We start from the raw sequence: 16,593 nt of genomic DNA, 5'->3' as shown, positions 1-16,593 counted from the left end.
GCAGATGGAGTGGCGAGGAGGTGCCTGTAGTTTTAGGGCAACTAAGCTCAGGGATTTTGAGACCAAGGGCCAGGTAGGCCTGGCCTAACTCAAATCCAAGTTCCCCCAGTTAAAAGCTGGGTGCCTTTAAACATGTTATTCAACCATTCTAAGCCTCAGTTTATTAATCTGAATGACTGGCACAGAATAAGCATTCCATAAACAATACTTTACATACATTTTTTTCATTTGCTTGAGATTATACAACTTTCATCTTCCTTGGAATAAAAGTATCCTGAACATATAGCTGGGATTATCAGTCACTATTAGAAAATGTTTGGGGTTTCACATAAAACAAAAACAGATTTTTTTAAGTGTCTAGGCAAGAAATGTACAAAGAAGGGGACTGATGAAAGTGCATTACACATGAGAAAAGGGTAGCATGAACTAAAATGCAGTAACCAGGAAGAGACTGAAGACAGAGGGAAAAGACAGGTATATGATGTACGGAGGATTCTCCTGATCAGAGAAGATATGAGATGTAATCTCAGGGACTTTCCAGATGACTTACTGGCTGTCTATACAATGAGAAGATGGGAGGATAACAAATAATAACAGTGGCAACCCTTATAGGATGTTGGTATACAAATATACACACTTGCTCATTTAATCCTTACAACCCTATAAGGTAGTGGTATTATCCTCATTTTGCAGTTGAGAAAACTGAGGTTGAATAACTTGCTAGTAAAATAAACTCAGCTTGTAAAATAAAGCAGGATTCAAACCCACAGATGCTGGTTCCAGATTTGGGAGTCCGAACCACTATCTTATACTGATGCTTTTGTAGTAGTGGGAACCCAGCTATTTGCATAAGTGGGCTTCCTGCATCAGAAGTTCATAACTTGAATAATATGTATCTATAAAGTCCCCACTTATAAACACATAAATGTTACATAACATTACATTTACAGACTTTCTGGCAATGTTCAATATTTGGGATGGGGGTGGGTAACTAACATTTATTAAATGCTACTGAATCTCAGGCACTGTCTGAAGCAGTGTTCTACCTCATTTAACCTTCACAAAACCACCTTGGTGATAGGTTCTATTAAATCCACTTTACAGTTGAGAAAAACTGAGGATCAATTATGAGCCCAAAATCACAGAGCTAGTGTCAGAGGAAAGCCTAAGACCGGCTCCTCTTGGTTCTAAGTCCAGAGTGCTTTTCATAACACATCTAGTATACTCAGATCCAAACAGGTAATCGTGGGACATGTTACATAATAACCAGGTAATATAAAATAACAGTAAATCAAGTTCAATTTTAAAATGTCAAAGATATTTCACAGGAAAATACTATATTATCTTCAGGACAGCTAAATTAACCCAATTACCCGTCTCACCTCCCACCCCCTCATCCCTGCCAAAAAAAAAAAAAAAAATTCCTTTCAGATCCTCTTTATTACCTAGCACCTAACAATACCAAATACAACATCGGTGGCTGGAGACACTTCTCCAAAAGCCTAAAACTGCTTCAGAAGCATTAGGTTGGAAAACAGGATAGGAACGCGTTCCATGGGTTCTCATTTAAATGCCAATGTCAGAAATAAAAGGGAGGGGGGACAACTAACAAGACAATAGAAAGAAGGCTTTTTTAAGAGTTGAAGGGTTTTCCAATTAGATCTCAGTAAAGCTGGGGGACAGTGGAAGAGTAGAAAGTTTTTTGTTTTGTTTTGTTTTGTTTTTAATGAGAGCGCTGCAAATTTGAATTCCAGCTCTGCCATTTATTAGCTTTGTTTGCTCATCTGGAAAATGATGCCATTAAGATCCAACTCTCTGGCTATTAAAAGATTAAATTAAATATCAAATACAAAGCATGTAAACAACTGACGTAGTAAAAGCTGCCTAATCTTGAGTCTCATCCTCTTGCTCCCTCTCCCTCCCATTTGACAAGATGTGCTACACACCCCACAAACCTGGGAGCTACCCCAAGCACAAGTTCACCAAAAGATTGAGAAAGTGCTTTTCTCATTTTCCACCAAACCCACATCATGATTCCCATATTGCCCCAGAGCCTTTTTGCCTGCTTCTTTCAAGATATTTACCATCTTGGTGTCACCTCAGGTTGGGTAAACCAAGGGCCTAGTATTTACTATTTAAATTTCTATTTCTCACCAAAATATAAGTTGGGGCTACTCATATAAATATACAAGACTTACACAACAGAACCATTCATTAAAAGGAGGACTTAATACATGTGAAAAGTGATCTGGTGGGAGACTGAGGCAGGGAGATCACTGTAAGAAAAATGAATAGCAACCTAAAATAAGCAAATAACTTGGCCTCGAGTTTTCGGGCAAGGAAACATTATGATTTACAGAACAGTCTTTCTCTTTTTCTTTTTTATAAAAGGAAACATATCAATTCCTGAAGGGGAACATCAAAAATTTGCCTTAACTTATTTAGTTAAGCCACTGACAGGATGAAGAATACCACCATAGTCTTCCAAAATACTTGGTGATCATTCACAAAACTGTACTACTTTATATAAGGATCAAGGATTTAATCTGGCCAAACTCCTTCTAGTAAAAATGTTCCCACTTTGAACCTCTACAAATTGTCTACACAGGATTTAGCATCTACTCAATAATAACCCATGTATCTTCTGTGAAAGGGGATATTACAATGAATAAGTCCCTGTCCTCAAGAACCTTCGGACTGCACAGTGGAGGGAATTCTACAAAGGAACTGAAGCACAAGGCAGAACACAATGCCCTAGAAAAGAGGACCACACACCACTGAAGCACTAAGTATACACATGCCTCTTGTTGGGGGTTGGGGCGGAGAGAACAGGGACATCTGAAGGGGCCTTGAAAGTTACAGAATTGTGACAGATAGAGAGCATGAGGCACAGGCAAAGTCCGTGGAGGAGGAGGAGGAGGCAGAAAAATATGAGGAATGTCTGAGGCACAAATGCAAAATAGTGAACAATCTGTTTTGGCACAGAAGAAGAGAAATGGGAGAATAAGCTGAAAAGTTGAAAACTTATGACAAGGAGCCTGGAATACTACAGTGAGGTGGAATTTGGACTGTTTTCTGCAGGCAACGCAGGGCTTCCAAAGGCTGCGGTCAGGGAAATTCTGTGACCTGAGTCAAGCTGCAGGAAGATTATCCAACGTCTGTATGGAGGACAGACTGGAGGGAAAGGCTGGAAGCAGGGAGACTAGGCTGGAGATTACTGCGATCCCCCAGGTAAAGAAAAGCTAGGTCAGAGGCAGGGAATGGCGAGAAGACAAAGAAGCCACACACTGGGAGGAAGCACTCAGAGGGCCTGGCAGACTGCTGGATTGGGGGGCGGAGGTGGCGCGGGAGGGACGCAGCAGGGCGAGAAACCAAGATGACCTAAGGCAGGGGTCAGCAAACTTGGGCCCACGTGCCAAATCTGGCCTCTTGCCTGTTTTGTACAGCCAAGAAGCTGTACAAATTTTTACATTTTTAAGTGGTTGGGAAAAAAATAATATTTTGTGACTAGTAGAAACTCGAATGTCAACGTCTGTACGTAAAGTTCTCCTGGAACACAGCCACACTTGTTGGTTTACATGTTGTCAATGTCTGCTTTAGTTCTGCAGTGGCAAAACTGTGGAGTTGTCACAGAGTGGCATGATCCTCAAAGCCGAAAATATTTAGTCTTCCTCTCTACAGGAAAAGTTTTCTGACCACTGGTTTTGAGGGTGGTGAACAGAGATAGTACTAAGAAGAACAGAGAAATCATCCACTGGGTTGGCTGGGTCAGAAAAAGAGATGATATTAATTCTGGAGCAGTTAAATGGGAGGTGTCAACAAGACATGCAGGTAAGGGAGCCCAGAATGAAATGGAAAGATCATCCCACCGTGGGGCCTAGGCGCCTGCTGCTCCCTGCCTGGTACTCTTCCTCCAGGTCATGGCATGAGCTGGCTCCTGCTCATCATCCATCCTTCAGGTCTGAGCCCAAATGTCATTTCCTAAGAGGTAGCCCCTCTCTCACCCACCTAAGCACTCTCTACCCACAACCGTACTTAATTTTCTTTATCGCACGTAACGGCACCTATTTATCGCTATGTTTAACATCTTAGAATGTTGGCTCCTTAAGAACAGGGCCCTGCCTCTTGTTCCCCACTGTGTCCCCAGTGCCTTGGCCAGTGCCTAAAGCTGCTCAGCCGGTATTTGGGGAGGTAGGGAGCGGAGAAGAAGGAATATGAATAAAAGGGACAACTGGAGCACAGGTGAAAGCAGGTCATCTGCACAGTTCTAGGAATAAATAAGATCTGCCGTTCTCAGAACCTTTAGGAAAGTCTGTATTGGGGGCAGGCGAGAGAGAAGAGGAAGAGAAGACACCAAAGAGAAGAGAGCAAAGACACAGACAGAAAGGAGAGAAGTATTGTGTCTCAGAAGCCAGACAGCAGTGGGGTGTGGGACATCTTTCAGGAAGGGGGTGTTTAGCAGCATCAAATGCTTTAGATAACAAGCGCAGAAAAAAGGCCTAAGTGTGACAGCAAAAAGTCACTGGTGACCTCAAAGAGTAAGTGTCAAGTGTGTGGAGGTGGCAGTCAGGTTGCAAAGGGTTGAAGAATGAGTGAGTGGGAGGAAGTAAGGCTTTCAAGGCATTTGGCGGCAGAGTGGGCAGAGGTGCTCCGGGTGTGGTGGTGGTGGGGGGGGGATCCTTCTGTTTTTCATACAGTGACTCAAGTCTGACCTCACCAGCCTCCCTCTCGGTCCTCGCTGCTCCAGCTGCAGTGTTGGTTCCACCTCAGATCCTTTGCGCACGCTGTGAGCCCGCGCTAGCAGGCCCCTCACTCTCTTAGCCCAGCTAACTCCTTCACCCTTCAGATTCCAACGTAAAAAAAAAATGTATCACAAAGACCCCCTCTTCTTACTGCCCCCCACCTCTGCTTTATACCAAACTAAGACATCTCTCCAGGTACTAAGCATAATTAAAACAAACAGTTGAATAACTGTTGAATTATTATGTCTTCCAGTAGCAAGGAAGCTTCTGAGGGCAGAAACCAGGCCCGTCTTGTTCTCACATAATATGCAATCTACAGATAATTGTTACATAATGGAATGAACATGAAAACCTGAGAGCATTTTTATCTCAGCCAGTTTGTGCATCTCAAGTGGCCTACTTCCCAAATCCACATCAAGTAGGCTTACAATTTACGTTCAGGCCAGTCTGGCTTCCTCTGACCTCCCCTTCCTACTTCTGACCAACTGAGTGAAGGTCATTCTAAACAAGTAAAAAGATGGGGTGTTTTGGAGATAACACCAAACATCAAATGATTTTCCCAATTAGGTAACTGATATACAGTGATTAGCAGACCTGCCTAAAGTTTTACAGATGGCTTTACCGGAACAAAATCGTTCAGAATATTAAATTTAGGCATTAAGCATCTTCCTTTTTTAAGTCTGTATTTTGTGAATTAGCCCTAAAATGGGTTTGCAGGTGTACCTGGCAAAACATCCAAACATCCAGTGCACTTCTTTACTGTATGAGTCACATCTGTCTGCCTCCCTGTGTGTGATCCATTAAACAAGTTTAATAACAAGACTTTTCACTCAGAAAATATACATTTGGCAGATTGTTTTCTCCCTGATATTTTTCTTCTGTCTTTTCTCTCACCATAACATAAAAGATTATTTTAAATTCTACTAATAGAAAAAAATTGCTATAAATTACAGCCTTGCTACAGTTGAGCTTAATTAACTGTGCAAATAAGCCTGCAGATATAATTGTGCTTAACTGAATGAACTGTTGTCAGTTCTAATACCCTTAAGCCCTTTAAAACACCATTAAAAACAAGAGTTGCATTAATCACAAATTGTTCTTATCTATTTCCACTTTATACATTCCAACTTGTCTGAATTAATGTACCTGAAATTAATAGACCTAAGTTTATTCTTTTAATATCTACAGGTCAGCCTGTTCACCATTTGAGCTGGACTTCCCTACCTACTGCACCCCCCCCCCACCCAATAAAAATTAGGGAGTTCTACTGTTATTTTCCTTCTCAAATAGGAAGACAAGGAAAAGAGACAGCTAATGTCTTTGGTATCAAAGCACATGCGATGAGACTACCATCAAGAGCTCTTTTCCAACCACATGACAACTACTGTTCTTGAGAATATGAATAAATGCAACATAAACATTACTGAGAAAGAACTACAGATATATTCAAAATATGATTAGGAGGAAGGACCAACTTTCTGTACAATTTTATATTTGGGGTAAATCTTGTTTTAGGAAAATGCAGCACATACATGGAAAAAGAAACTAATAAAACAGCATTCAGGGGAAACAACATATATTTAAGAGTTCTCTTACACTTTTATAATTCCTTAAACAGCAAAACTCCATAGCATATTATCTGATTTATAAGATTTTAAATTTCCACACAACTCTGAAGACACCATTTTACAAACAGGTATGCCTGTGCCTTTCTGCCAACAGCTCACCACTCGCTAAGTAAACTGAATCAGGGAGAGCAACACAGTATTTTTATATTGACTTTCCCGGGAAGTCTAGTACATTCCTACCAAATTATATACCTTGGATGGCATTTAAAGTTAAATTAAAAACAACTTTGTTTCTCATTTTTTCTTAAAAATAACTTATCTACCACCTTGGTGCGGCCTGTATACTAAACTCTTCTAGATTTGAGAAACTGCCTTCTTTAGGTGCCTAAATGTTTTTGACTTATCCATTTCTAACTGAAGCCTTTGTAATATAGAATGTATCAGCTACTCTGTTTTGCATTTAGTGGGTCACACTTCCCTACCATCTTAAAGCATTCCGAATATAATTTGAGCTCTTTGTTTTTAACACAAAGCATATTCACCAATCAGAAGGAGGAAAAAAAAAAGAGAGAGCACGCGTTAACAAATGTTTAGCTCGCAACATGTACCTGGCACCATTCCAAAATCTTTAGGTGTATTTAGGTGTAGTCACTCAATCCTCAAAACAATCTTAGAGGTAGGTACGATCTTATCTTCATTTTATGGATAAGGAAATAGTCATAACTTGCTCACGTTCTTACAGCTAGGATCAAACCAACAGTCCAGCTCCAGAGCTTCCAAAAACACAGATTATCAAAAACAAGACTAAAATACAGTAAATCAGTCTGTGTACCATCTAGAGGCATAATTTAGTTGACCTGATTTAGTCCCCCGCACCACCCCAACTGGTGGGTTCCAGCTGTTATCCCCTTCTCCGCAGATAGCCACAGCTCCCCTTTTTAAGTTTTGCAGAGGCAGCCTCCTCTTGCAGATCTCGCCAATCACTTTCCCTGGAGAGTGAAAGCTCCTTCTGTGAAGCAAAGACTCCTCACTGGGTTTTCCCGCTGAAGAAAACCTCTTCTTCAAGCCTGTCCTGTCGCAATCCTGACAGCAGCTTCTTACTCCACCCCCACCTCTGCCCAACACTTGCACACCTCCCAAGCCCTCAGGTTGCCCTTTTCTGCTACAGTCCAGAACTATCTGGCCTCATTTCCATTATGCTCCACAACTTGACCTCTTCTCTTCTTAATGGACTGGTCATTATCAACACCAATTACTGTACTGTACTGTACTGTGAAAGTGACACCTTCAATACGCTAGGGTATTTACGATGGCATTCGCCCCTCCACTAAATGGCCCCACCCAAGGTGCTTCACTTTTTGAGTTATGGCTCTGTTTTTCATAAACCTCTCCTCATTCACTTCCAATATAAAAATTAACACTGCCTGCCTCAGAGAATGTGCCTTCCTGTATTCATCCTCTTAACAATTCCCATCTCTTGCATTTTTTGTATTCAACCTCCTATTAACTTGAAAACCAGTTAGGTAGATTGTCTACAAATCCTTTATAAATTAAAAGCAAACCAAAAATAAGTTTTACTCTACCATAAGGAAAGCATATATAGACTTCATGACATCTATTTTGGCTCTAAGCATTTTCTATTTCCTAGTAGTCTTCTGAACAGTTGATAAGTGGTGGATAAGTAAGGAATATTTTCTGTGCTGGGGAGGATGAAGAGTTGCACAATGGTCAAATGAAGCTGACCCTTTATAGAACTGTCAGTGCTTCACAGCTGTTTCATTTTCTAATGATGTTATTCTTGAGCTCAAAAACTGTGAATGGCTTCCCATCTTCCCTGTTCATTCATTCAACACAGGTCACAGTCCCTGACCTCACACTGCTCACAGACTTGTGCAGTCTTCACAGTCTGGCCCCATCCTGAACGTCCAGCCCTACCTCCTTCTGCTACCTCTCAGTGCCCTGCTCTAGTCACAGTGGCTGCCGTGTATAACCTGCAACTGAGAAACTCTGAACAGGCTCAAGGGTCTTCCACTAGACTGTAAATTCTATAAAAGCAGGATTTTTGCCTGTTTTGTTCTGTTTATTCACTCCCTGAGACTCATAGCAGGAGCTCAAAAAGTATTTACTGAATGAATAAATGAATGAACAAAGTGCTGTGTGAATATTACTGGTAAGTAAATTCAGTTACCACAGATTAAAAATATCTGAACAAAGACCAGCTCTGTCTTCTGCCTAGAGTAGACTTAAAGAAATGTTCGTTTTGCTTCTAAAGCAGGTCTTGCCTCAGGATCGGCAGTTTACTCACAGAGCACCAAGGAAAAAAATGTGTGCCCACTGCCAGCTGTTAAGAATCACAGATCATAAAACCTCAGAAGTAAATATACCACAGAAATGAACTTAAAGTTTTATGCTTTCTTGTTGCCTCAAACTGCCAAAAAAGCTGGTGCATTTCAGAGGAAAGAATACTCACAGGAAGTAGTTTCCTGCCCCAGAAACCCGGTCATTTCAACATGGCAGCTGTTTAAAACCCCATGTTACCATAGGGTTTTTGAGACAGGAAGCAATAGTGGCACACCTAGCTGAATTCAGGGGAGAGCAAGAAGCAGAGAGGAAACAACATGCCAAACAAGAACACGGCTTGGAGGTTAGCCCACAAAGTATAAAAACAGTGAACCAATTCCTCTAATGTCTCCTATAATGTAACTGCCCGTACATCATATTTATTAGAAAAGAGAAAATGAAGGGCATAGAAACAAACAGCACCTTCCTTGGTCACTACTGCCGCTTTTTTCATCGTTAACTCTTCTTCCAATATAAATGACTCTAACAGAAAAGAAATTGCTAAGAACGTGATTGTCCTTAAATGGAAAAGGGAGTAGACCATGGATGACTTTTCTCCTCTACTTTCTACTTTCCTCTATGTTCTAATTTTTTTACGAGTTTTCCCTCATTAAAGTGAGAAAATAATCCTTATGTTTAAAAAAATAATACAGTTAAAAAATTTATGTTCTAATAATAACATAACTATATTACATAATTCCTCTACCCAAAAAAATGAATAACAAAGAATTCAGTAACATCAAACCATCCAATCTTGGCATTCAACATACTGCCTCAACCCCTTTCCTCCTCAACGACCAGTATATATAACAATTCATCTATTTTTAAAAAATCATGTCTTACAGAGAACAGACTTGTGGTTGCCAAGGGGGAGGGGGATGGGGGAGGGAAGGACTGGGAGTTTAGAATGAGCAGATGTAAACTACTATATATAGCATGGATAAACAACAAGGTCCTACTGTATAGCACAGGGAACTATACTCAATATCCTGTGATAATCCATAATGGGAAAGAATATAAAAAAGCATGTCTCTATGTGTATCACTGAGTCACTCTGCTGCACAGTAGAGATTGGCACAGCACTGTAGATCAACTGTACTTCAATAAAAAAAAAAATGTCTTCACAATAGTTATAATTTGCATAGCACTTCAGTTTCCATCCATTATTTAGCTAATTTTTCCCAACAGCTTCGAGAGACGGCCAAGATAGATATTTTTATTTTCATTTTACAGATGAAGAAAATAGGGGCCTGAAGTGAAGCAGCTTGCCATGACAGAAGCCAGGATCTTCTTGTTACCCACCCGGCATTCCAAAACAGGATTTCTCAAGACCAGCACTACTGACATTTTGAGCCAAATAATTCTTTGCTGTAGGCGGCTGCACCATGCATTGTAGGATGTTGAGCAGCATCCTTGGCCTCTACCCACTAGATGCCAGTAACACTGCCTCCTCTCAACCCCACCCCACCCCCAGAGTTCTAACAATCAAAAATGTCTCCATAAACCTCAAATATCTCCTTGGGTGCACAATCATACCCAGCTGAGGAACACTGGTCTAAAAGAATCTGCGAGGTTCTTTCTGGCATCTTTATTCTATGATAAGGCTCCACAGAACACTGGACCACCATAAGTCAGACCATCAGATGCTGCTTGCTCAGCAAGATTCAGTAATTAATCAATTCCCTATCCACTTAAAACAATTTTTTTAAATGTGGAAATGAACAAGAAAAACTTCCTTGTAAATACTCACATCTCAGATGATAAATCTTCTAAAAGCATATGACCTCATTAGAACATAATAAGTATATACATAATAAAGATATATAAAATAATGTGTGTGGGGGGAGGAAACACTTAACAGAGGAGTCAGAAAACAGACCTTGCTCTTTGTTAATAAACCGTATTAATGCAGTTGTACCTTAGTGTCCACTCTATTAAAATGGGTATAAACCGATACATTCTCAATACTTGCTTCAGCTGGGTTTCTGTCCAAATATATGTGTTACTTCCAGCTACTCAGAAGAAACTGAGTGATAACTTCAAAACATTATTAGAATCTGTGGTCTGCAGCTGAAACCACTAGTGTTTGTGAACCCAGAATCTAAACTAGCAGACCTCACTATCCCATTTAAAAGCACTCAGCTTAAATTTCTTCATGCCATTTAATGAGTCTCTTTTCCTGCAAAAGCAACTTTGCCCTCAAAATTCCTTACTTTCTACCAGCTTTTTAGCAAATGCTTGAATTGAAAACATTTTGCAAGCTAATTCCCCTTAACAACTTACATCTGTAAAAGGTAGATACCAATTGATCAGAAAGAATTACAAGTACATATAGAGCATTAGCCAAATTGATATTAAGACGACTAAATTACAACAAATTGAAATGTAGTTATATTTCGGGAAATGTTTGAATTATTTTATCTATGTATGTATAATTTATTCACCCTCTATCATCACTTCCCAATAATAATAAGCAATTAGTATACTGTGGAATAGGGAAACCAAACTGGCTTTATTCAACATGGAGTGTCACACTGCAATCCTAGTATTAAAAAAATACATTTTTGTAGCTATTTAAAGAAACTAAGATACGGTGTAAGTGCTTAGTTAATATGATATGCAAAGTTAAGAGGTTGTGACTATTCCTATTCATAACGTCCACAATCATGCAGGTATGATGTACTTGCGTCTTTAAATGTGATCTGGATCTATACATAGGAGACATTTTCTCCATATTACAATGCATATTGTACCCAAAGTGTCTGGTACCCTTGTAGCCTCCATTAACCTTCACCACAAAGTACAAAAGAACACATCGATCCTCCAATAAAAACGACTGCCTGGTCTAGAAAAACATCAGTCACCCAAAGCAAAACCCAGAAACAACACAAAATGGAGTTTTGGAAAGCGAGGAACAAAAATCAATATAAAATGTTCATCTTAAAAATTTTTTCCACTGTGTAAATGCCCATAACTCAAATCTTTTTTCTAAAAAAAAAAAAAAAAAGCCAACAAACATTCCATGATCATATCTAGTTGTTTCTGCATTATACTCATCAGTTAACTATGTCAGGTTTTTAATGCTTTCCTCCTCCCAAAAAAGTAATAACAATTTTATACAGCTGTAAACTCCTGCCACTGAGAAAACAGCCCTGGACTCTTAAAAAAAAAAAAAAGTCAACAGCATGTATCCAACCAGGGGCATAAGACAGCTCACAGCCACGTATTAAGAGAAGTGGCACGGAGGACTGGATCCTCTTTCCCATGGACACACAAGAATTCGCAAAGAATATACAATCCAAAAAAACAAAAAAAATGTGCACAAACACCTGGCAATAATCATACCCTTTATCTAGTCCCCTAGAGAAGTTCCTCGGTAAACACACATCCAAGGCGCCCACATCCCTGGAACCTAGGGGAGTGACTTGAGAGGGGTGTTTACTAGTCCTGCTAAAGCGACGTCTCCCTGTGATGCTTGGCGACCGCGTGCAGATGGGGTCTGAGGAATTACACATGGAGCCAGAGACCAGCCCCAGTTTCGGTTAACTAGTCTCTTTACAGTAGGACTCGCAATTCCCCGAGTGGCTCGCTCTCACTGTTCCTCTTCCTTGGCCATCTCGCCCAGTGAGCGTCTTTCATACTTTTCGCCCGCTACCTGGGGCCAGAGTCCCAACAGAACCTAAAAGGAAAGGGGGCGTCTCCTCACTCCCCAGACGCCCCCCTGCCCCAAACAGGGCCCCAAATCCCAGAAACTTTCCCTCGCTGAGATGGCAAAGAAGTCAAATGGCTAAGACCCTCAGCATCCGTCCTGAGGCCTGAAAAATCCTCCTTCCGCTCCCCGGCAATTCTGTCAGAGGGCTGGCGGTCAAGTTCTCGGTGCAACAGCGAGGGACGTCAAACCTCAAGCCCGCGCCTGTATCTCAGGGTGGTATAAACAGGATGTCAGCGCGTCCCAGGCTTGTTTATGAAAACTTGGTGTGCGCTCTGGGGGAGGGGGCAGCGAGCCTTAACCTTTCCCCTTCGGGCCTGGGGCCCCCGGCCCCTGACCTCCCGGCACCGGCCGGCTCCGCTCAGCTGGAAATCCCCCGCCTTCCCCGCCCGCCCCCGCTCGCCCCCACCCTGCCCCGGCCCGGCTCGGCCCCCAGGTCCAGAGCCGCGCTCGAGGAGCGGCCCCGGGTGCGCGACGCGCGAGGCCCCAGAGCGGCGGCCGCGTCTCCCGCCAGCGCCGGGCTCCGCGCCCCTAGCCTCCGGGCGCCGCAGGCTTCTCTACCTCCACTCGGTGACACTCACCACTTCCGTGTGCGCCTGGGCCGGGGGGCTCCGGGTCACTGCGCGGGTCAGGGTCGGGCGGCCCGCTCCCTAAGCGGCCAGCCCCCCAGAGCCCCAGCGTACACGCGCCGGGGGCTGAGGAGGGGGCGCGGGGTGGGCTACCAGGGCTAGGGCGCTGGGCTCTGCAGTCTGCGGCTGCTAGCTACTCCGCGGCCGCCGCGGCCTGCGCTACCCGCCTCCCGCCTCCCGCCTCGCCCCGCGGCTGGCCCCGCCTACCACCCCGCGGCTGGCCCCGCCTACCACCCCGCGGCCGGTCACGCCTCCTCGTGACGTCACGCGCGGCTGCCCCCGGAAAGGGGGGCGGGACCGCGGTGAAGGCGGAGGCGGCGACACCGCCTCCGCGCAGGACCCAGCGCCTCTAGCCTTCGCGCCCCGCCCCCATGCGGCTTCGCTCACTCCCCCGCCCCTCACTCGCTTCTTTTCACCACGTATTCTAGAAACACCAATACAAGAAGGAGAAATCTTCGAGCGCAGAAAGTGAAATTGTCAGGATTTGGCCATAGGTTTACCCGTCTCGAATTTGGAGTGCCCTTCACCACATCTTTGTGCACTGCGATGCATTTCTCACAGTCCTCTGCCCCTTGTTGCCACCGAGCACGAGGTGAGCTTGTGAAGCATGAGAGTAATAGCAACTTAAGAAATTAACCTTCCAACGTTAACAGGTTACTTCACGTCCAACCCATTCTGTATTTCAAGGTCTTAGAAGTTTTTTAAAAACTTATAAATAGTAATAAAAACATTTGTTGATCTCTAATGTGTGCCCAGCGATTTTCATTTTTTACTAATAATCCCTCAAAGTAGGTTTTATCTTCCTTTTACCTTTGAGGAAACAAGTCAAGTCTTAATTATCTTAGTTAAGGTCACACTATAGCCAGATTCATACCTCATAGGCAGTCTACGACCAAATCACGGTGATTTTACTTCCTAAATATGCCTCCAGTCCATTTGTTTCTCTAAGTGTTCCGACAACATGATCCTAGCTGCCACCATCTCTCATCTGAAGGACCACAAACATCTCTTAAGTTGTCACTCTGTATTCAATCCAGTCTCCAATTAATTCTACACAGTGAGCTTTTAAAAATTCAAATGTGTTCCACTCACCCCCATGCTTAAAATACTCCAGTGCCTTCTCCCCGGAAATCCTTGGATGAGAATCTGCCTAAGCTATGCATGATCAGACTTCTGCAGGTCGGTTCACTGCTCACTGAGGCTTCCCCATGTGCACTGACTCCACCAACCCTGCTGGATTCCTGGAGACTTGGAGAGTTACTGGCAGCTTACTTCATATGGAGCAAGTGCTGGGTGTGGTACGTGGTGCGTGAAAAGCGCATTCGAATCTGGAATTCTGGGTTTTAGGTCTGGCTCCCACCATTAGCCACCTATGTTACCCTAAACCAGCGGTCCCCAACCTTTTTGGCACCAGGGGCCGGTTTCGTGGAAGACAATTTTTCCACTGGCGGGGGAGGGGGGAATGGTTCAGGCGGTAATGCGAGCGATGGCGAGCCGCAGATGAAGCTTCGCTCACTCGCGGCTCACCTCCTGCTGTGTGTGCGTGGGGAGGGGTGTTTGAGGACCCCTGCCCTAAACAGTTCACAGTTTACTCATAAGAGTTGAGGGGCAAAAAAAAAAAAAGAGTTGAGGGGCAGACTGAACAATCTCTAGGGTGTCTTCTGGAAGGAAACAGCAGAGATAACAGAGAATCAAGTGGGGAAGGTCAGTCCAGCTGCCTACCTTGCGGGTGTTTGAGTGAATGTCTTGCCTCACCTGCCACTCAAGGCTGTTTGCATTATTTTCTTCACCTGTTAAATTGGGATAATACCTTCCTCATAAAGACTATGCCGAAAGTGAACTAAGATAATACCAGGCCTGACACAAGTGGTGGGCTTAGTAAGTTATCTTGATTTTTTTTTTTTTTAATCAAGCTGAGCCTTAAAGAACAGGTGGTAGTGATATGAGTGGAGACTGAAACATGAAAGAACAGTATTTCAGGTAAGGCAAAGGGTACAGAAAAAAGAAAGAAAAGCCCGAGAACAAATCTGGTTGCTTTGCAGGGCTCATGAAATGGAATGAGCAGAGGTCCTTGGTTGAGTTCAGATCCATTCCACTATACCAGGCATTGCACTGGGTCCTGAAGATTCCAAAAAAAAGACCCAGTTCCTGATGTTACTGAACCACGTTTGTTTGTCGGAAGCTCAGCAAGCCAAATGCTGAGGCACCAAGGTGTGCAGCAGAGAAAGGGTTTATTCACAAGGCAGCCAAGCAAGAAGATGGGAGAATAAATCTCAAATCTGCCTCCCCAAAGGGGAGGAGCTTGGGGTATATCAGGAATAAAGAAGCAGTGTGGTCTTAGGCATGGGGAAAGGTGAGATGATCAGGTCCCGCACAGGAGTATCTGAATTACATGCTTCTTCATGGCCTGCATGTTTAAAAATGGAGGCACTTGGCATGATCTGAGGGTACAGTTGTTGGCCCTCTGACTTCCAAAGGTTATTTATGGGACACTTGCACAGACCCAGTTTTAGGGTCAGTGGTCCCAACCAGTCTTAGCCAGCTGGAGCTCAAACTAAACTCAGCTGACCCCAAGTTCCTGGAAAACAAATTGGGCAAACATCTTATTGTTTAGGCTATGGGAAGCTTGGAGGGTATGCAATTTGCAACAAAATAATTAAGGCTTGCTCAGTGAAGGCAGGCTACAAGCAGAGGGGTTTTTTAGCAAGCTGTGAAGACAAGCTCAAGAATTTCTGTTAGTTACCAGTTTCTGTTAACCCTATGGGGCACGGTTTCCCTGACCTCTGGATGCTCACGGTGTAGTGGAGGAGATAGATAAGCAGCAATTCAGTATGATTCATGCTCTTCTAAAAGTGATCAAGAGAAGAACCATGAACCCAGCCTGAAGAAATCAAAAAGAAAAGAAGAAGCTACAAGTAGCAGGTAAGTTACAGGAACCAGGGAGAAAGTGGCACATTCAGGCAGTAATAAGTATACGCTGTGTGACTGGGGAATAAGAAGAGATGGGCCTTATGCAAAAACTTCTGCCCAAAATAAATAGTGTGTTTCTGAGGTATGTAAGCAGATTTTTATTTGAGAAGAATCACTCCAGGGCAGGGTTTCTCAACCTCAGCACTACTGATATTTGGGGCCAGAAAATTCTTTGTTATGGGGGTAGGGTTGCTGTCCTGTGCACTGTAGGATGTTCATCAACATCTCTGTCCTCTAACCACTAGATGCCAGTAGCCACCCTCCACTCCTCCTCCACTCTCTTCCCCCTCAACTCCCCAGCCCACCTGGTCCACATATGACAACCAAAAATGTCTTTAGATATTGCCAAATATGCCTTGGGGGACAAAAATCATCCCCTTTGAGGACCACTAATAAAGGGATAATATGGAAGATGGATTGGAGGGCAAGGAGATTAATCATATAACATTGTAGGGCTTCAAACTGCAAGTGATGAGACCAACATCTAAGGCAGTGGACCAGGGAGGGATACTGAGAAGTTGTCAAAAACCTGAGGAGACAGAATAGACAGTGGGTGATGACTGCTTAGATCTGGGTGCTGAGGCAGAGGAAGGAATTGCACATGATTCCCAAATTCTCTAGATTAGTCAACGAGT

General features: G+C 43.3%; 1 protein-coding gene across 2 annotated transcripts in view; it reads right to left on the bottom strand.

Annotated features, from left to right (window-relative positions):
* JAK1 (Janus kinase 1) overlaps positions 1 to 13,165 on the bottom strand; it is a 135,913-nt gene extending 122,748 nt beyond the window's left edge. For both annotated transcript variants that reach the window (XM_061184073.1, XM_061184074.1), the window contains exon 1: positions 12,941 to 13,165. The gene's annotated coding sequence lies outside the window, so the exon portion shown is untranslated. The remainder of the gene's footprint in view (positions 1 to 12,940) is intronic.
* Positions 13,166 to 16,593: the final 3,428 nt, after the last annotated feature.

This window comes from Eubalaena glacialis, chromosome 3, assembly GCF_028564815.1.
Source record: "Eubalaena glacialis isolate mEubGla1 chromosome 3, mEubGla1.1.hap2.+ XY, whole genome shotgun sequence".
In the NCBI taxonomy this organism is placed as follows: Eukaryota; Metazoa; Chordata; class Mammalia; order Artiodactyla; family Balaenidae; genus Eubalaena; species Eubalaena glacialis.
This window is presented reverse-complemented; position numbering and strand designations above follow the sequence as displayed.